The following is a 21,165-nucleotide window of genomic DNA, read 5'->3' as shown; positions in this document are numbered from 1 at the left end:
AATACCATTTATTTAAATAGTTTTGGATGTTTCCACATTTTCAAAAAATTGATTTCAATTATAACACAGAATACCAAGTGTACAGTGCTCACTTTATATTTATTTTCTTTACAAATATTTGTACTGTAAAAAACAAAAGAAATAGTATTTTTCAATTCACCTAATACAAGTACTATAGTGTAATCTTTTTATCATAAAAGTTAAATTTACAAATTTAGAATTATGTACAACAAATAACTGCATTCAAAATTAAAACAATGTAAAACCTTAGCGCCTACAAGTCCACTCAGTCCTATTTCTTGTTCAGCCAATTGCTCAGACAGACAAGTTTGTTTACATTTGCAGGAGATAATGCTACCTGCTTCTTCTTCACAGTGTTACGTGAAAGTGAGTACAGGCGTTCACATGACACTGTTGCAGTCAGCATCGCAATATATTTACATGCCAGATGCGCTAAAGATTCCTATGTCCCTTCATGCTTCATCCACCATTCCAGAAGACATGCATCCATGTTGATGACAGGTTCTGCTCAATAACAATTCAAAGCAGTGCAGATTGATGCATGTTCATTTTCATAATCTGAGTCATATGCCACCAGCAGAAGGTTGATTTTCTTTTCTGGTGGTTCGGGTTCTGTTTTTTCTGCATCAAAATGATGCTCTTTTAAGACCTCTGAAAGCATGCTCCACACCTTATCCCTCTCAGATTTTGGAAGGCACTTCAGATTTTTAAACCTTGGGTCAAGTGCTGTAGCTATCTTTAGAAATCTCATATTGGTACCTTCTTTGAATTTTGTCAAATTTGCAGCAAAAGTGTTCTTAAAATGAACAACATGTGCTGAGTCATCATCTGAGACTACTATAACTTGAAATATATGGGAGAATGCGGGTAAAACAGAGCTGGAGACATACAATTCTCCCCCAAGTGGTTCAGTCACAAATTTAATTAACACATTATTTTTTTAATGAGCATCATCAGCTTGGAAACATGTCCTCTGGAATGGTGGCCGAAGCATGGACGTGCATATGAATGTTTAGCATATCTGGCACATAAATACCCTACAATGCCGGCTACAAAAGTCCCATGTGAACACCTGTTCTCACTTTCTGGTGACATTGTAAATAAGAAGTGGGCAGCATTATCTCCTGTAAATGTAAACAAACTTGTTTCCTCTTAGGGATTGGCTGAAGAAGAAGTAGGACTGAGTGGACCTGTGGGCTCTAAAGTTTTGCGTTGTTTTGTTTTTGACTGCAGTTATGTAACAAAAAAAAAATCTACATTTGTAAGTTGCATTTTCACGATAAAGAGATTTCACTACAGTACTTCTATGAGGCGAACTGAAAAATACTATTTCTTTTGTTTATCATTTTACAGTGCAAATATTTGTAATAAAAAATAATAATAAAGTGATGGTTTAACCAGCATCTGAGGATTCTCCTGGTGCATTCCTGAGGGAGTGTGGGGTATGATTCGGGTGTTCTTATCTCTGGCTTCCAAAATAGCTCTTGGGACAGACAATTTAGAGGATCGGGGAAATGCAAAGATGTCGTGGAGTCACCTTTGTCCTATCCCCCATCTTTCCTTAGCTTCACTGAGCACTTTTCAGTTATGATTGAGAGTCTTATCTTAAACCTGTTCATTCAGAAACTGAAGCTGGTGCAGAATGCGGCAGCCCATCCGTTAAGCAGAGATCTAATTGCACTATTTCAAGGTAGAAACATCAAATAAATGTACAAATTTAAATATTTGAGGAAGTGCTCTACTATTACAACCAAATACTCAGGGCCAGCTCCAGGTTTTTTGCCGCTCCAAGCAAAAAAAAAAATAAAATAAATAAAATAAAAAGGCCGGAGTGCCACCCCTTGAAAAGGGCCACCCCAAGCACATGCTTGGAACGCTGGTGCCTAGAGCCAGCCCTGCAAATACTTCAGTTCATGTTAGTCTCTTTCTAGGATGTTTTTGGCACTTAAACAACTATTAATGTGTTTGTATACTAATTATGCTCAATAACTTGACAAAACTCACCACTAGTAATAAAGTCCAAATACTGTTTGGCAAGCTTCCAATATGTCACAAAATATTACACCATCTGCATGTCCAGATTTTTGGTAGTGGTCTGTGTGATTTGTTGTAACAGTGAATTGGACTTTGGTTTTAAAGATTACCCAGCTTTTTTGTAAGCTTCAGTTTCTAATTGCAATGTTTCTGCATCAGTTGCATTCAAAGAGTATCTATACATGGTATTAGCAACTACCTGGAACTTACCAAGTACACTCTGCCTATGCATTGCACCTGTCATGCATAATACCGTTTCTATAGATTGTGTGTACCTGGTTTTAGCTAACCTTCAAGACCTTGCAATAATACTCCCCCTAATTCATAGTTACAGGCATCCATGCTTACTGGCATCACAGATGTAACTTAAGTTACTTAAGTATTGATTCTTGAGACAGTAAAATTCTTTCAATCTATTGGATACCTGTTCTTGTGGTATGCTCCCGTAGAGGTACCTGAGTGGGTATGTAGATGGATAGAATAGGAAGTGCTCTTGCATATCAGACATTCATTGAAGGGATGTAGCCTTTCTGAAAGGCTGGATTCATATCTTGTTACTTGGTGAATGATATATAATATTATTTTCAGTACTGGAATGGAATCAGGAGGGTGCATTTCCTTAATGTTTTTTTTTTTAAATCCAAATACAAAAGTGTGTCTTCCCCCTTTACATCACTTTCAGTTATTTATGGTACATCAAGTATTTATCTTTATTGAGCTTGAGACTTATGGACTTCATTGTTTCCAATGAAATATTTTGTTCATTGAACATTATATCATTGTGTTTCTCTTTTGTCATATACAAGAATACCATCCAATATTAGTAACTACCACTTCTAGGTGCAACAGGAACTCTGGTATTTTCTTTTGGAAGATCTTAAGTGCACTAATGATTCCATACAAATGTTTTTGGTAATAATACTGTCCAAATGTTGTGATACAATTGTTATCTGTATGAGAGAGACAAGTTGGGTGCGGTAATGTCTTTTATTGGACCAACTTCTGTTGGTGAGAGAGTCTTCTTCACCAACAGAAGTTGGTCTAATAAAAGATACTATTTCGCCCATCATCTCTTTCTAATGTCCTGGGACCAACAGAGCTACAACACTTCAAACGGCTATTTGTATGAGAAAGATAAATTATAAACCACACATTGGTTAAATAGTTTAATTAACCAGTGTTTAAAGCTGATAAGAAATTACAGAAAGCAAAATAAAGATGGTTAGGCGATAGAGTTCACAATATTAAAAAAAACTCAAAATAGCAAGTTATAACTTTCAAGAGATAATAAATCAGTTACCTAATTCAAGGTCTTATTACAGTCTTGTTACAAAGGGAAACTTCTGTACTACTCTGGGCAGATGATTTTGGTATCAGCATGGAATTGTGGATTCTTAAGTATTGATCCTTATTTACTTCCAACCAAGTTTATATGCCACTGGAATTATGGAACTGTTCACATCAGTTCAACCAAACAATTCTACAGTAGAATTTAGAAATTTAGACAAATAACTTAATTATCAAAGAATGTCAATTCAGTTCAAAATTACGTTGGCCAAGAGATACTTATAGCCAACCTTTGCCACTTACACATGCACAAGGATATCACACATTAAGCCCAAAACATAATATTCAGTTCTCTTGACCACAAAATCTGTATGATTTTTAGGCTAAATCTTTGAAACACTTCTGGTTTCTCACAATAATTTTTGCTGTAGAGAAGCCCAGTTTCCCATTACAAATAGTACTAGGCTTAGTTATGATGAGTTCCTCAACACTCTCAACTCCTTATTGATTTAGGGTAACTTCTAGACAACTAAGACTAATCTTGTTAGCGAAATACAAATACAAATCATACATATAATGTATTAGGAAGTGTGACAAAGTTCCTCCTCTATCTTGGTGGGTCCTGCGCTTATTGGCGGATTTTCTTGCCTCAGAGATTCACCATGTGGGTTGGGGAACAGCCCATAGACATTCCCCTCTGGAAGAACCCACAGTCCAGGTCAATTGGGAGGTTTGGGGGGAACCCGGGCTCGCCCTGTACTCCGGGTTCCAGCCCAGGGCCCTGTGGACTGCAGCTGTCTATAGTGCCTCCTGTAACAGCTGCATGACAGCTACAACTCCCTGGGCTACTTCCCCATGGCCTCCTCCAAACACCTTCCTTATTCTCACCACAGGACCTTCCTCCTGGTGTCTGATAATGCTTGTGCTCCTCAGTCCTCCAGCAGCACACCCTCTCACTCTCAGCTCCTTGGGCCTCTTGCTCCCAGCTCCTCACACTGGCACCACAAACTGAAGTGAGCTCCTTTTTAAAACCCAGGTGCCCTGATTAGCCTGCCTTAATTGATTCTAACAGCTTCTTCTTAATTGGCTCCAGGTATCCTAATTAGCCTGCCTGCCTTAACTGGTTCTAGCAGGTTCCTGATTACTCCAGTGCAGCCCCTGCTCTGGTCATTCAGGGAACAGAAAACCTGCTTAATCTGAGGCTAATAGATCTCTCCCATAGATCACTCTCCTGTAGCCCTCTGGCCTAGAGGGAGGAAGGTAGGGGACTGCTCCTCCTGCTACTAGGCCCTGGGTTCTCCCTACAACTGCAGCTGCTGCTGCAGCTACTCCCCTGGCTAGGCCAGACACACACCCCCCTTCTCTGCTACCTGCTTGCTGGCTGGCTGCTAGACCCCCCACACACACACCCTTGGTTGCTGCTGCTCCAGCTACAGCCCCTTGGGGGGGGGGCTGCTGGCCTACCCCCCAGCCATTGCTCCTGCTGCTGTGGACACCACCACCACCATCTGAGAGGGGTCCTTTCTGCTGGCCACCAGACTGCCGCCTAAAGCTGCTGTGTTTGCTGCTGGGGAGCTGCTGGAGCCCCGAGGAGGAGAAGAAGAGGACCATCTGCCAGTGGAGGAGCGTGTAGGAATTCTACAGACCACCGTGGAGGGGATTCTCACGGATTGAATAACTTTTGAACTGTGCTCTTGTGGTGGGGGTCTTGACTGTGTTTGTGGGGACACAGGGGGTGTGGCGTAGAGCCTGCCCCCTGGTCCATCTGTGTCCCCACCCCGACCCCCACCACCACCATCATCGTTGCCCCCTCCACCACCCCCACCGGCTACTCACCATCTGCCTCGAGCTCCTGCCTCTGGGACTCAACTGCTCACCTAGACTTGCCACGCCCTGTTGCCACCATTGGGCCTGAAGCAGCAGCCAATTTAAAAAGACTTTTTCTTTTTGTTACAAGCGCACGTGGGTGCACGTGCCCCCCCCTTTTGGACTAACCCCTTCCCCCCTGCAGCAAGCCCCCAGCTTTGCCCCTGCTGCCTACCCATTTGCCTCTTGCAGCATTTTCCCCCTTTCCCTTGCCCCAGCCCCTCGCTAGCTCCAGTTTGTTTCCCCCCCCCGCCCTTTCCTTCTGCAGCCTTTGTCTGTTTGACCCGCCCCAGCCTCTGAAGCTAGCCCTGTGGTTCATCTGCCCCACTCCCAACCTGATTGTTCCCCTCCCCCTGCGGTCCCCTTGCCCTGATTAGCCCCTCCCCTGGTGCGCCCATGTCCCCTCCCATGCGCTTGTGTCCCTCCCCGTTTTAGTTTGAACCTGTCTCACTGCACCCCCCCAATGCTGTTATATGCCCCCTTCCTTGGTGCGACTAGAGGAGCCGGAAACCCGCCCCGAGTCGGTGACTGACCCCCTAGCCCTTGATAGCCCCCCCATCCAGCCCACCTCCTTTTTTGGCGCCCTCCTCCCCTACCTGCAGCCTAGCGGGGAGGAGTGGTCGACCTGCTTCCCCTCTCCCTGCCCCCCCCTTCGGTGTTTGTCCTCCCCCCATCCTTATTATGGCAGGGGACGAGGCGAGTGGGATCCCTCGGGCAGACCCGGCTGCCCCTCCTCCACCCGCCCCACCATCGTACCCCCTAGCCTCTACCTCAACCGCCGCTGCCGTGCCACCTGCTACTGCCCCTGCTGGAGCGCCGGCAGCGGCGGGTAACGAGGTGACCTCCGCTGCTGCCACGTCCCTCGCCCCCTCCAACTCTGGGGGAGCCCCCCCAGCCGGCAGGAAGGGCCAGGGCACAAAGAAAGGTAAAGGCCCCACCAAAAAGGCCAGGCCCTCCATGGCGGGGGCTGCCCCCACTGCCGCGGCCCCGCTACTGGCCGTGGCGTCCCTCCCCGCTGTTCCCTCCACCAGCTCTGTAGGTGTCCCTCCCCCGGCCCACAGGGCATATGCCCAGGTGGCGGCGGCCCCCCCCCCGCCTGCCGCTGCATCATCATCTCAACCGACCAGCGCCTCTCCTACCATCTATAGTGGCCGGGGCCCCTTCCCCACCCTGACCAGGAGTCACAGCGTCCGTTGCCTCCTGGTACCCGCCTCGCCCCACGTGGAGACCTACGTGCGGGCGTTGGCGAGGGTGGTGGGGCCCACGGCCATTGTGGCAGCCTCCAAGATGTACGGAAAGGTTGTCTTCTTCCTAGCATCGGAGGCTGCCGCCCAGGAGGCGGTGGAGAAGGGCCTGGCGGTGGGAGGCGTGTTCGTCCCCCTGGAGCCGCTAGAAGACCTGGGGGCCCGACTGGTACTGACCTCTGTCCCTCCCTTCCTTCCTAATTGTGCCCTGTTACCTGCCCTCTCTTCCCTGGGGAGGCCGATCTCTGTGGTCAGCCCTCTCCCGTTGGGCTGCAAAGACCCCGCCCTCCATCGTGTCCTCTCGTTCTGCCGTCAGGTACAGTTACAACTGCCGCCGGCGGCGCGTGACGGTGAGGTGCTTGAGGGGTCCTTCTTGGTCCCCTACCAGGGGGCCCGCTACCGGGTGCATTATTCAACAGGGGAGGCCCGGTGCTACCTCTGCCGGGCGATAGGACACGTCCGGAGGGACTGCCCCTTGGCCCAGCACGGAGGGACATCCGGGACCCCCGAGCCCCGGCAGGGCGCCGGCCCCATTGTCGCCGGCGCCCCTAGCTGCCCGGCGCCCGAAGCCGCCCCTCCTCCTTTCCGGCCCACCAAAGCTCCCGCTCGGGCCCAAGGGATATCTCCCCCAGTGCGCCTAGACGAGCGAGAGGGCCCCGCCTCTGCCGCCTGCGATCTGGCGGGGCCTGTGGAGGAGGGTGAGGTAGGGATATCGCCGGGCATAGAAGAAGGCATGCCCCAGAGAGAATCCTCCCTCCTACATGCTGCCCCACCATTACCTCCCCGAGTCCCTAAGCCTTCGCTCTTGCTCCCTGACCCGACTCCTGTTAGCCAGCCCCCGGATGATGCCATGGAGGGCTGGTCCTTAGTACAGGGGAAGCGGGGCAAGCGGAAGGCTCGAGCTCCGCTCCTTCCATATGATGCGGTAGCCCCCCGGAAGACCAGGAAGGGGGGCACCGATGCTGAGCCTTCCGCTTTGCCCCTGGGTGGGTTTTGTCCACCATTGCCGGCTAGGGAAGACGTGGCAGCATCGGAGGAAAGCACTACCCCTCCTCCGGTGTCCCTTCCTATGGAAGCCCCTGATGGAGCCCCTCTCGCCCCCTTACAATCTGAAGCCCCTGCAAGCACCAAGGCGAGCGTCGCTTCGGGTGCAGGCGGGGAGAGCCCTGGGGTGGTGGACGGCGATCTCCCCTCCATTTATGAGGCGATCGAGGCCCTGGGTCTGACCCCGGTTACCCAGGGGGAGGACGACCCTCTGCCAGCGGGCCTCGATCTGAGCGACCTCGCCTCGGCCCCCCTTTCCCCATGTTCTGTCCCCTTACCCACTGCTTCCGCTCCCGCCTCCGAGGAGCCCCTGGACTCTTCCACCAACCCGGCTGCAGATGGCACCCCGCTAGCGGCCGCCGAGCCTCTTGAGGCGACGGCCAGTGCCATGCAACTGGGACCCGAGTCGCCAGGGGACTCCCTCGTGGCTGAGGGGCAGCCGACCTCCTTTCCGGGTGGGGGCCCCATCGTTGATTCTCCACCTACGGATGCCGTGACCTTACCATCTGCCTTGGAGCACGAGTCCGGCATCGCTGAGGGCCCACCTCCCTCTCCGCAAATCCCTGAGCCCATTTGCGGGGTGTTACCCCCCCACCCAGTGGCCTGGCTGCTGGGACCCCCGATCCCAATATCGCCCCTTCCCCTGTCCCTATTCCTGATTCCAGCCCTACCCCTGACACCGACCCCGTCCCTGTCCCCTCCACTTCCCGTGATGCTTTTGCCGCCCCTGGGGCTGTCTCCTTCTATATCCCAGAGGATGACCCCCAAGGAGCGGCCTTTGTTTTTCCCTGTCCCGACCCATCAGGGGCTGCTATTTTCCCTCCGCCGCCCCCCATTGAGCCAGGATCTGAGGCGGGCCACGTGGCTTTGGTCCATCGGACGCCATGTCGAGGGTCTGCCCCCTGCTTGCCCGTCTCGGTGGGCCACGGGGCTGTGACAGGGGCCCCACTGGGGGAAAACCATAGATCAGTGACCCCACCCCCCCGTACGCTGAGAGAGGAGCTACGGGAGTTCCTTGAGGACGTCCGTGGCTCCCGCAACAAGGTGCAGCTTGCACTCCACCGATGGGGGGATTTTCATCAGATCCTCCGGGCCGCGAGGACCCTCATGGGGGAGGGTAAGAGGATCAGGAGGCAGGCCGCTGTGGCCTACCAACGGGTCCGCCTCTTCCGTGACTCCTTAATCGCCCACGGGGTAGGTCACGGATTGTTGCGCGGCCCGACGGAGGCCGTGAGCGTCTCTGCCGGCGAGGATCCCCCCCAGCCCTCCTTATGGCACCGATCACCTTTGCAACATTAAACACCCGGGGCTGTAGGATGGGTCTCCGCAGGAGACAGGTGCTCTCCTTCCTTCGGGAGGGGGGGTACTCTGTGATTTTCCTGCAGGAGACCCATACGGATCCGGCCGCTGAAGCTAGCTGGCGGCTGGAGTGGGGGGACAGGGTCTATTTTAGCCACCTCACAGTTCGTACGGCTGGAGTGGCGACCCTGTTCTCCCCCGACCTACGGCCCGAGGTGCTGGGGGTCGCCGAGGCTGTGCCAGGACGCCTGCTGCACCTCCGGGTCCGCATGGAGGGGCTTGTGGTTAATCTCGTCAACGTTTACGCCCCGACATTGGGCCCGGAGAGGTTGTGTTTTTATCAGCAGGCGTCCGCCTTCCTCGGCACCTTGGATCCTCGCGAGTGCCTGGTCCTGGGCGTGGACTTTAACGCCACCCTTGAGGAACGGGACCGCTCGGGGACCGAGCAGCACCCGGCCGCCGCGGATGTCCTCCGGGGGATCGTCGAACATCACTCCCTGGTGGACGTCTGGCGCGACCACCACCCGGATGATGTTTCGACGTTCACTTTTGTACGGGTGGAGGTCCATCGGTCGTGCCACTCCCAGTTGGACCGCATTTATTTGTCACGCTTCCATCTTTCACGGGCCCACTCCTCCAGCGTCCGGCCGGCCCCTTTTTCAGATCACCATCTAGCCACCGTGACAGCCTCTCTCTGCGCGGAGAGGCCGGGGCCGGCCTATTGGCACTTTAATAATAGCTTGTTGGAGGATGTGGGCTTCGTGACGTCCTTCCGGGAGTTCTGGCTGGCCTGGCGAGGGCAGCGGCGTGCCTTTCCCTCGGCACGGCGGTGGTGGGACCTGGGGAAGGTGCGCGCCCGGCTCTTCTGCCGCGACTACACCCGGGGCGCCAGTTGACGGAGGGATGCGGTGATAGGGCAGTTGGAACGGGAGGTCTTAGAGCTGGAGAGGCGTCTGGCCGCCAGCCCCGGTGATCCATCCCTCTGCGGAGCGTGCCGGGAGAAGCGGGAGGAGCTCCGGACCCTCGAGGACCATCGGGCCCGAGGTGCCTTTGTTCGATCCCGCATCCGCCTCCTTCGGGAGATGGATCGCGGCTCCCGCTTCTTCTACGCCTTGGAGAAAAAGAGGGGGGCCAAGAAGCACGTCACCTGCCTTCTAGCAGAGGACGGCACCCCCCTCACGGATCCGGCGGAGATGTGCGGGAGGGCCAGGGCCTTCTACGCAGGCCTTTTCTCCCCGGATCCGACCGATCCTAACGCTTGCAGAATGCTCTGGGATGAACTCCCGATGGTCAGCGCGGGCGACCGAGACTGGCTGGAACTGCCTCTCACTCTGGCCGAGTTCTCGGAAGCCCTCCGCCGCATGCCCACCAATAAATCTCCGGGCATGGACGGGCTGACCTTGGAGTTCTACCGCATGTTTTGGGACGTCCTCGGCCCGGACCTTGTCACCGTCTGGGCCGAGTCCTTGCAGGGCGGGGCCCTCCCTCTTTCGTGCAGGCGAGCCATGCTCACCTTATTGCCGAAGAAGGGGGACCTCTGCGATTTACGGAATTGGCGTTCCATCTCGCTCCTCAGCACGGACTATAAAGTCGTAGCGAAGGCCATCTCGCTGCGGCTAGGGTCCGTGCTGGCGGACGTGATCCACCCAGACCAGACCTACAGCGTCCCGGGCCGCACCATCTTCGACAACTTGTATCTGGTCCGGGACCTTTTGGAACTCGGGTGTAGGGATGGTCTGTCGTTCGCCCTCCTGTCCCTGGATCAGGAGAAGGCGTTCGACAGGGTGGACCACGGGTATCTCCTGGGCACTCTGCGAGCGTTTGGCTTCGGGCCCCAGTTTGTGGGTTTTCTCCAGGTGCTGTACACCTCCGCAGAGTGTTTGGTCAGGCTCAACTGGTCCCTGACCGAACCGGTCAGCTTCGGGCGAGGAGTACGTCAAGGGTGCCCCCTCTCGGGCCAGCTGTATGCTCTGGCAATCGAGCCCTTCCTCTGTCTCCTCCGTAGGAGGTTGACGGGGTTGGTGCTGCGGGAGCCGGAGCTGCGGCTGGTCCTGTCAGCGTACACCGACGATGTGCTCCTCGTGGTCCAGGACCCGGGCGACTTGGTGCGGGTGGAGGCTTGCCAGACCATCTATTCGGCAGCCTCCTCTGCCCGGGTCAACTGGGTCAAGAGCTCTGGCCTGGTGGTAAGGGATGGGTGGCAGGCGAGCTCCCTCCCACCCGCGCTTCAGGCCATCCGGTGGAGCGCGGGTCCGCTGCTCTATCTCGGCGTTTACCTTTCTGCCACGCATCTGTCTCCGCCGGAGAACTGGCTAGGTTTAGAGGGCAGGGTGTCGGCGCGGCTCCGGAAATGGACAGGACTGCTCCAGTGTCTCTCCCTTCGAGGGACAGCACTGGTGCTCAATCAACTAGTCCTGTCCATGCTCTGGTACCGTCTCAACACCCTGGTCCCGGTCCCGGGTTTCCTGGCCAACCTCCGGACATAGATTCTGGAGTTCTTTTGGTCAGGACTGCACTGGGTCTCTGCGGGGGTTCTCCATCTACCCTTGGAGGAGGGAGGGCAGGGCCTGAAGTGTCTGCATGCTCAGGTCCACGTCTTCCGCCTCCAGGCCCTGCAGAGGCTCCTTTATGGTGCAGGTAGTCCGGTGTGGAGCGTATTGGCGCACGCCTTCCTGCGCCGCTTCCGAGGGCTCCGATATGACCGGCAGCTCTTTTGTCTCCATCCGAGAGGTCTTCCGCGAGACCTCTCCGGGCTGCTGGTCTTCTACCAGGACCTTCTCCGGACCTGGAAACTGTTCTCAGTGACCAGGTCCGTGGCAGCCACCGTGGGGGCAGATCTCCTCGCGGAGCCCCTGCTACACAACCCCCAGCTTCGTGTGCAGGTGGCAGAGTCCCCCATGGTGCGCCAGAGGTTGGTCCTGGCAGAAGTCACCAAAGTCAGAGACCTGCTGGACTACGACCGGGGAGACTGGCTGGATCCCCTGACGCTCGCTTAGCGCATGGGGCTCTCCAGACCTCGTACTCCCCGGCGCGTACTTCAGGAGGTGAGGGCCGCTTTGCCGCCCGCTGCTCGGGACTATCTCGACCGGATCCTGCGAGAGGGCACGCCCCACCCACCCTCCACTCCGAGCCCTCCAGACTTTTTCATCGGGCCCCTGCCCCGTGGACCCACCCGGCCCCCTCCCCGTCCCTTCGCCATGAGGCGGCTGCACGATCTGCAGCCGGTTCTGTTCCAGACCGCGCCAAGGAAACATCTATACACGCTCGTGCTCCATGTTCTTCATGTCCTCACCCTCGCATCCCGCCCCGATATGAAGTGGCGGGACCTTCTGCCACCTCTGGAGGGTGAAGAGCCCTGGTGGGACAGCCTTTATTCTGCTCTGATCCCGAAGCCCACCGGGGACATCAGTTGGCGGCTCCTTCACGGAGCCGTGAGCACAGGCGTGTACTTGGCGCGGTTTACCCCTATCCCAGACACCTGCCCCTTTTGCGGCGTGAGGGAGACCCTGGCGCATCTTTACCTGGAGTGCGCCAGGCTACAGCCCCTATTCCGGCTTCTCACGGATATTTTGTTAAGATTTTGGTTGCACTTTTCTCCTCACCTTCTCATTTACGCACTCCCAATCCGTGGGCCCACAAAGTCGCGGGACCTCCTGGTCAACCTCCTCCTGGCCCTAGCAAAACTGGCCATCTATAAAACCAGAGTGAGGAGGTTGGCCGATGGAGTCTCCTGTGACTGTGGGGTCTATTTCAGGTCCTCCGTTCTTTCACGTATCCGGGCAGAGTTCCTCTGGGCGGCGTCCACTGGCTCCCTTGACGCCTTCGAGGAGCAGTGGGCGCTGTCCGGGGTTCTCTGCTCGGTGTCCCCGTCTGGTTTCCTTCGTTTGACCCTTTGACCTCACTCCTGTCCCTGTTCTTTTATTAGTTGTCCCCCGTAATTTTTTGGTCTCCAGGTCCTGTGGACCCCCCCTTTGGCTGGGGGGGATCCTTTAGCAGTGGGCGGGCTTCACCCGCCCACTTCCTGGATCCCAATAGGACCAGACTTCTGTACCGCACTGGTCTGGGTCTGTCACAGAAGGTTTTAACTCCTGTGTGTACTTTTGAGAAGTATTTAGCTTACTGGGAACAGGGTGCAATTTAGGGAAACAATATACTTATAAAAGTAATTATTCTGTTTATCAGTTGCAATGATGGTTTCTTGAGACAGATAAGAGAGTTCATTCAGGTGTTATGATAGCTGTATTCTTATTCTTTCTGGATTTCAAGCAATCTCTCTAGATGAGACTTAAAAGAAAGTTAATAGAGTTCTTGTCAGTGATAAGATTTTATATTGTCCAGTTATACCAAAAGAAGGACAGGAGACACTTGATATGGTTTTAATCAGGCCAGAACTTTATTATTAGATGTCTGGGATTACCCGGCAGATAAAGTGTACAGTACAGGTAACTTCATGATCATTTCAGTTTCGCCAGCTCACTACCCCCCCTCCCCCTTTTTCCATCCAGGTGCCCCAGCCAACCCATTGCTGGGACCTTACCATCCCCCTGCTCCTCCTCTCCTCAAATGAGGGTTAAGTTGGGCTATAAGGAAGCGGGGTTGGATCCATGCCATGCCAGTAATAGGAGCCCTGAATTCCCCTTCCCCATTACAGTCTTTTAAGAAACATCTGCTTTTTAAGTCCTTTACCAAGCCATTTATCCGGTCACTGTGTCCCTTCCCTATAGAGTATCTGCGCTGGACATCCGCCCCACACTTATATAACAAGTTGCGATATCAGAGCCTAATTCCCTTCCTTACTCACCATAACAAAGCCCCCCCTGAACCTGCTGTAGGGAAGGCAAAAAAAATCCAGTCCACCTTGGCCAATCTGGTGGTAAGGGAAAAATTCCTTCCCAGCCCATCTAGAAAGCAGCAACTAGCACAATGCCCTCAGCAGCTCCTGACCAAACCTGGTATTTTGCTACCTCCGAAGGGGGGGGGGGGGGATGTTGCTCCACCTATCTGTGGAAAAGGGGCTTCTCCCACCAGGTTTGCCCTTTATGAACTCCCCAGCCCTGCCAGTCACTGGGGGATGAGTCAGTGTCACCACACTGACCCACTTTACTTTGCAGCAGCTCCTGAGCCTCTCACTCACCCCCCACCCATAAAGCACTATACTCCTTCCCCCAGAGAGCCAGACAATGCCCGCCCCTCTCCCCCACTTAAGGTGCAGTGCAGTCCTTTTACCAAGCAAAGGGCACTCTTGCTTTCCAGGCAATGACAGTTTGCTCTCTCTCTCAGCTATTTTGGCTTCTGGGAACAAAATAGGACATTTTATTATAGTGGCATGGCAGCACTGCTATAGTTAAGGTTGCACCACAACATCTGTTTAATGCTCAACCTTTTAAAGTCCTTTAAAATCTACGTGTTTTGTCGGGTTCCTTTAAAATTTGGTAAGACTCAGGAGGGTCCAGTGGTCAGGGCCGGCTTTAGCAAGAGCGGGGCCCGATCCTGGGAGCAGGGCTTGCTGCAAGCCCCGTCCCCAGGAATCGAGCCATGCTCCGGCCGGGGTCGCCGGGCTTGGGTCCGGGCCAGAGCCGCTCGGCGGCCGGAGCCGAGCAGAGCCGTGGGGGCCGGGCCGGGGGGCCGGAGCCGCGCCGCGGGGGCCGGGCTGGAGCCGAGCTGCGCCGCGGGGGCCGGGCCGGGCCGGAGCTGCGCCGTGGGGGCCGGGCCGTGCCGGAGCCGTGCCGCAGGGGCCAGGCTGGAGCCAAGCTGGGCCGGAGCCGCTGGGGCCGGTGCGCTCGGCCGGAACCAGGGCCGGACTGGGCCACGCCTCGCCGGAGCCCTTCTCGCGCCCCCCGCCACCTCAGCTTACCTGGTGCTGCCTGCCCGCCCCTGCTTCTTTTCAGACTTCCCGCGAACCTCTGATTCGCGGGAAGCAGGGGAGAGGGAGGAGCAGGGGGCGGAGCATTCAGGGGAAGGGTGGAGGGGGAAGTGAGCTGGGGATGGGGTGGAGAGCTGTGGCGCGGGGCCCTCTTAGCGCGGGGCCCAATTCAGCCGAATCGGCTGAATCGGCCTAAAGCCGGCCCTGCCAGTGGTGGTTTAGTAGCCCACATTTGGAGTCATTTGAGCACAGGATTCCAGAGAGATCAGCCCCCCAAAAAACAGCAATTAAAAAAAAATTCTAGGGTGGGAGTGGGGTTGCCATAGAGCTAGAGATCAAACTGTTGATGTGATGCAGGTTAAAATGGTCTCAATCTGTCGAGTTTTACCCAACGTGGTGCTTGGCACCCACTAAATCTTTGAGTGTCCCAAACTGAGAAAAGTATTTAAGAAAATGCATGGGTTTTTTACACTGTGCATGCACCAAAACAGCAAAATGACTAGAGGTGTTTCCATTCCCACCATTTCATATGCTTTAATGTTTGTAAGTGCTCTAAAATTTGAACAGTTAATTGAACTGCTTTGAAATTTGGTGTACTTCATGGGGGCATCGGGTCATTTGACCAATTTTGGTTCCCTCTAATTTTTCCCGTGCATGTGCGGAATGAATTTTGTTATGTGTACCAATAGGGAGGTGATGTGTGGCAGGGGTGGGACTGAGGAACTCGGTGTGTGGGAAAGGACTCAGGGCTGGAGCTGAGGGTTTGGTGCAGAGGGGTGAGGGCTCCAGCTGGGGATGCAGGCTTGGGGGTGGGGCCAGGGATGAGGGATTTGGGTTGCAGGCTGTCCCGGGGCCACGGCGGGGAGAGAGGACTCCCCCCAGCCCTCTCACACCCCAGCAGTACCTGGGCTGGGGGGGAGAGGTGCCTCTCCCTGGCCGCAGCAGCTCCGGGGCTGCAAGAGAGCATCTCTTCCCACCGCTCCCTGCCGCAGCCCTGAGCGCCTGCGCAACCCTTGATAGGCTTGGCCGCGAAGCTTAGCAGGAACTTAGCATTTGACCAAGATTTTGAGTCATTTGACTAAGGAGTTACCAAGTTAGACTCACCAGCCTCCAAAAAGCCTGTTTCCTTCTCCTGCTTTGCACTGTTAAACTGAGGGGTACTTATGACAGGATGAATCACAGACCTCTTGATGGCTGTGAACTCACTCTTCATTAACATAACTAAGGGCAATTTAATCACAAGCCTATACCTAAGACAAAAGGAGTTTTGACTGAGTGTCCGGAGGTTGCTACTGCTACAAATTGTGAATTGTGGGTAGCAATTTTAGTTCGCAGGGAATGTAATTAAAGTATGCAGGGGGAGAGGAATTAGACATGGGAAGGGAGGTATATTAGCAAGTGGAGGAATGAGGAAGTATGAGAAAGGAGTTTGGGGCTGCAGCAAAGGGGTCCGTTACAGAATGCTTTAGTTTTCTGGTAACATTTTTTAAATATTAATTGACATCTTTTATTTATTTTGACAGCTGTATTATTTTATCTAGGTAATAACATAATTTGTTACAATATTGTAACAAATATTATAGCTTGATCTATTATATCTCTATTGCAAATGTATAGGCCTAAAGCATAGAAGGTAAAAGAGAAATTTACTTCACAGCTTAGCGAAGGTTTTTGGTTAGTATTTACTCAACCTACATCTCCTCTTTTTGAAATAGAGAACAGCATCTGCTGTTTGACATATTTTAAAGGCTCAGGTCTAAACTAAGCCAAGATTTTGGACTTTTTATGCATGTCTGTATTGTTATTAATAACTCCATATTTCCTTCATTGTCACTACATCTGTGTGATGACCAACTTGCTAAAAACTACTTGCAAAACCTCAGAGGTGGATTTACCATGAAACAAACAGTGCGGTGGCATTGGGCCCCAATGACACGAGGGCCCCCAAAATGCAGGACAAATCTCATCTGACAACCTGCCCCCATGTCCCGGCTGGCAGTGCAGCAGGGCTCAGGCAGACAAGCTGCCTACATTCCATGGCTGGTGGCCGCACGCCGCTCCCAGAAGCACCTGGCTGCTGGCATGTCCCTGTGGCCCCTAAGGGGGTGTCTCCGCACGTTGTCCCCGCCCCAAGCACCGACTCCGCAGCTCCCATTGGCCGGGAACTGTGACCAATGGGAGCTGTGGGGGCAGCGCCTGTGGGCAGCGGCACACAGAGACCCTCTGTCTCCCATGCCTAGGAGCCATTGCCAGAGGCACCCACACTTCCTCCCAGAGCCCACACCCCTCACCCCCTTCTGCAACCCAACTCCCTGACCCAGCCCAGAGCCCACACCCCGCACCCAAACTTCCTCCCAGAGCGCACAGGGCCCCACTAACTCTAAATCTGCCAGTGCAAAACCTAGAAGGAAGAAGAATGCTTGTAGGAGGAAGTCATCTAATATGCATGGGATTTATTTTTCTCTCTCTGAAATATTTTTTTTAGTTGTTTCAGGTCAATACATGTGTCGACACTGGGGCCCTGTGAACTACAAAAGTAAAGCACTTTGATATTAAAACTAGCAATTGTGCATAGATTTTGATGTACATATGAGGATAGTTTCAGCTCCAGTGGCCCCTAAAGTAGAAGAGGAATTAGACCAAATTGTTAAGCGATAGAAAAAATTAGAAAGCCTAGTTAGTCATCTGTGCTTTTAGTCCCTTATTCAGCCTGGTTCTTAAACACATGACTATCCCAACTGAAGTAAAAAGTTGTGATTACTCCCATGTAAATATGTGAATAGTCCTACTGATCATCTTTATTTCAGAATGCTTTACTTCTGTGGTCTATGTTACACAATATGGAGTCAATATGTCTTACAGTTATTGCCTTACTTATAAAGGAGCTCAGTATCCACGACTCCCATCAAGCCATATGCACGTATGCTTCCTGTTGTACTAACAGCAATTGTACCTCAATTGGGTGGCTTAAGCATAAAGCTAAGATGTCCTGTGAGGGAACATTGAAAAAAATTTGTTTGTTTAGTCTGAAGAAGAGAAGACTGAGAGGGGACATGATAATCCTTTTCAAGTACATAAAGGTTGTTACAAGAAGTAGGGAGACAAATTGTTCTCCTTAACCTCTGAGGATAGAACAAGAAGCAATGGGCTTAAATTGCAGGAAAGGAATTTAGGTTGGACAATAGGAAAAACTTCCTGATTGTCATGGTGGTTAAGCACTGGAATAAATTGCCTAGGGAAGTTGTGGAATCCCCATCATTGGAGATTTTTTAAGAGCAGATTAGACAAACACTTCTCAGGGATGGTCTAGAGAATAATTAGTTCTTCCATGAGTGCAGAGGACTGGACTAGATGACCTCTTGAGGTCTCTTCAGAGTCATACAATTCTATGATTCTATGTCAAAGAAATATTCTACATTTCATTTTAAATTCTGTTGTTGTTTTTCCTTCACCTCTCTCCCGCACAACCATCTGGTGGCCTTCTCAATTAAATATTACTCAACTAGAGGTTCTCAACAGCTGTCTTTGATTTAATCTCATGAAATTCTTTTTTGTTCAGAGAACATTTTCATTGACGTGAAAGTAATTGTTGGAACAACAAAAACCCTTTAAATAGGGTGAGCATTCAGTTTCTGTAGTCATGCTTAAGTGCTTTGCTGAATCAGGTGTTTAAGACTGGGAATGTCATGGGACCCAAAGTGCCCACGTCCCAAATGAAATCAAATTAAATGGGATTTGGGCACTTTAACTCCCTTTAGGCTCCTTTGAAAAATCCTAGCCTAAGTGCTCTTCTGAATTGGAGTGTGTATATTCTTAATTTCTGTATCTAGTTGTCTGTATGCATATTTATTCAAGTCAGAAAGTCATTTAGGCCCCAGATCAACAAGGTACTTAAGCACATGCCTAATTTTAAAAATGTGAGTAGTTCCACAGCCTTAGACATTTTGCATCCATAACTCTAATTTACAATAGTCTTTCTAATTCTTCTTTTGTTAATACATCCCTCCTTAAGGAAATCCAAAAGAAACCAAGAACTTGCTTTGGTTTCCTCTGAAAAAGCCTGCTAGTTAGCCAGAACAGCACTTTATCTTACATAAGAAATATTAAGAAGAAAAGAAAGCATTTTAACTATTTTTTTTTTATGATTCAACCCTTTTAATATAGCTATTCTTAAACAGGATATATGCAGGGCCGGTGGAAGGATGTTTCGTGCCCTAGGCGAAACTCCCACCTTGCGCCCCGTCCCCGTCCCTGAGACCCCGCCCTGAGGCACCCCCCCCCACAGCAGCTCCGCCCTGAGGCGCCCCCCCGCAGCAGCTCCCCACCCCCCACCCTGAGGCACCCCCCCCGCCCCAGCTCACCCCTGCCCCGCCTCCTCCCCGAGCACGCCGTGGCTGCTTCACTTCTCCCGCCTCCCAGGCTTGCGGCGCCTAAGCTGATTGGCCTCCCCGCGCTCTACTGCCCCAGCTCCCTCTGCCTAAATGCCGGCGGCGACCGGGGCAGCCGAAGATCCAGCCGCCGCGGTTGCTGCCGACGAAAATGGTGCCCCCCAAATCCTAGTGCCCTAGACGACTGCCTAGGTCGCCTAAATGGCTGCACCGGCCCTGGATATATGGTAATTGCTTCCTGAATTAACCCAACCTTTTGCATTAACAGACTTCACATTCCATGCCACTCCAAACATTTTGTTCTTCCTTACATGAAAATGTTTCTAATGTGTCTTTAAAGTGCCTTTTCTTCAACTACATTTTATTCTCCCAGTCTTACTGTCCTGGGTATGATAGCAATAACAGTTCATAATGATTTCATTTACTAAACTGTGTATTTTTGTAATACTTAATATTTATTAATATTTGGTTTATTTTCTTTACAATATTCTGTAGCCTGTTTCGTGATCCAAGGATCAACATAATTGATTTCTTGTAAGCTTTTCTGGGTTGTGTTTTTGTTTGCTTTTTGCATCACTGTAATAACAAATCAAAACTGAATAATCTCAGTATAATGTTCTGATGACTTCTGATACTCATATTTCTTTGTTGTTTTGACTTCTGTATGGAGCACATTCTGCTCTCTCTTTCTCAGCTGTGGAGAGCACATTATTCAGCAGAAACTGTGTGGTCACTGTGTAGGGAACGTGGGTTAGGATTTGAGAAGCACTCACAGGGCATATAGGTCCTCTGTAAATGGCAAAATTTTGTGGGCTCTGTCCATGCTCCCACACAGCACGATTTGGGGGCAGGGAAAAGTTGGTCTGGGGAAGGAAAGCTGTGCTCCCCACTGAAACTTTTGATAGACAGATACATTGGCCATCTGTGAAGCAAGAATATGGCAGTAACAGACAACTGTAACCTTAGGGCTGAAGTTAGCAGCGGCATCCTGAGTTATGAGGATTCATTGCTGCTCCCGCTCCCAGAAACCCTCTGTGTCAAGAATGAAAACCAACTCAGAGTTTGTGGTCCACACAGAAAAATGTGACCTTGAAACCTGATTCAAGCTAATTCAAATCCTCAAATTTCATATAATATTTGTCAACTTTATGACCTAAAATGAAATGCAGAGGCCAATTTGCTATCTTACTTTTGGTCAGGATGTCACTGGAAAAAGATTTAAGGCCTAAATTTCAACTGCCTTTGACCCTTGTGTTAGCCACCTGTACAAAGCATTTGCTAAATACTGCTATTCTGATTTGGTAGCATTTTATACCTGTTTTGCACAGATGGCTAACACAATGCACAGATGTAAATGACTATCAAGGGTGCAAGGTAGGGGAGAAAATAAATAAATAAAGCTGGGAGACCTTTGTCCTCTCTGTTGTTCTCTACTGAAGCACAAAAAACTCCCAAGGATGTTGATTTTCTGTAGTAGTCTGTTAAAAAGATATATTGCACTACAGTCCTGCAGAACAAAGCTGCATTTATCTTATGGGACTGCTTACAGAGATCACTTACCAACAGTATGTCAGCTACAGAAAAACAGTGTAAAAGAGCAGTAGTGGAAAGGAAACATGCATTATCAAGTGAATGGGGCCTAGAATATCTGAGAACTCCAACCCCATCTTTCATAAAATAATTTTGAAGCATGATTTCATTGTACAATGGCAGTCAAATAAAACTCCACCAATTTTCACCTTCTGGGCCAAAGACCATTTCAGAAATGTTACAGGAAGATAGGATTTGCCATACCAGATTAAACCAGTCATCCATTAGGTCCAGTGCCCCATTTCTGCCCAAGCCAATTCTTGCTTCAGAAGAAAGAGAAATGACTGTGCCATATTTGTTCCATAATTCAACAGGCTAGTAATGTGGTGCCATTCTTTCCCTTAGACTGATTATGTTACCAATATCATGTACCAAACCCTACAATAACTACTGTATGTGGATCTCTTTGTAGCAGTATTTCATACTGCCACTCTGAACCTCACAAAAAAGAAGATTTCACATGCTCAGTATCTTCCAAGTTTGATACACAGGAATAGCACCTTCATTCCATGGAGTTAAAAACATTTAC

The 21,165-nt window shown here is 51.3% G+C and overlaps 1 protein-coding gene across 1 annotated transcript in view; it reads left to right on the top strand.

The window, feature by feature from the left end:
- ADCY2 (adenylate cyclase 2) overlaps window positions 1-21,165 on the top strand; it is a 456,889-nt gene that overhangs the window by 315,969 nt on the left and 119,755 nt on the right. The gene's annotated exons all lie outside the window — the stretch shown is intronic.

The sequence above is a fragment of the Emys orbicularis genome, chromosome 2 (assembly GCF_028017835.1).
Source record: "Emys orbicularis isolate rEmyOrb1 chromosome 2, rEmyOrb1.hap1, whole genome shotgun sequence".
Lineage (NCBI taxonomy): Eukaryota > Metazoa > Chordata > Testudines > Emydidae > Emys > Emys orbicularis.
This window is presented reverse-complemented; position numbering and strand designations above follow the sequence as displayed.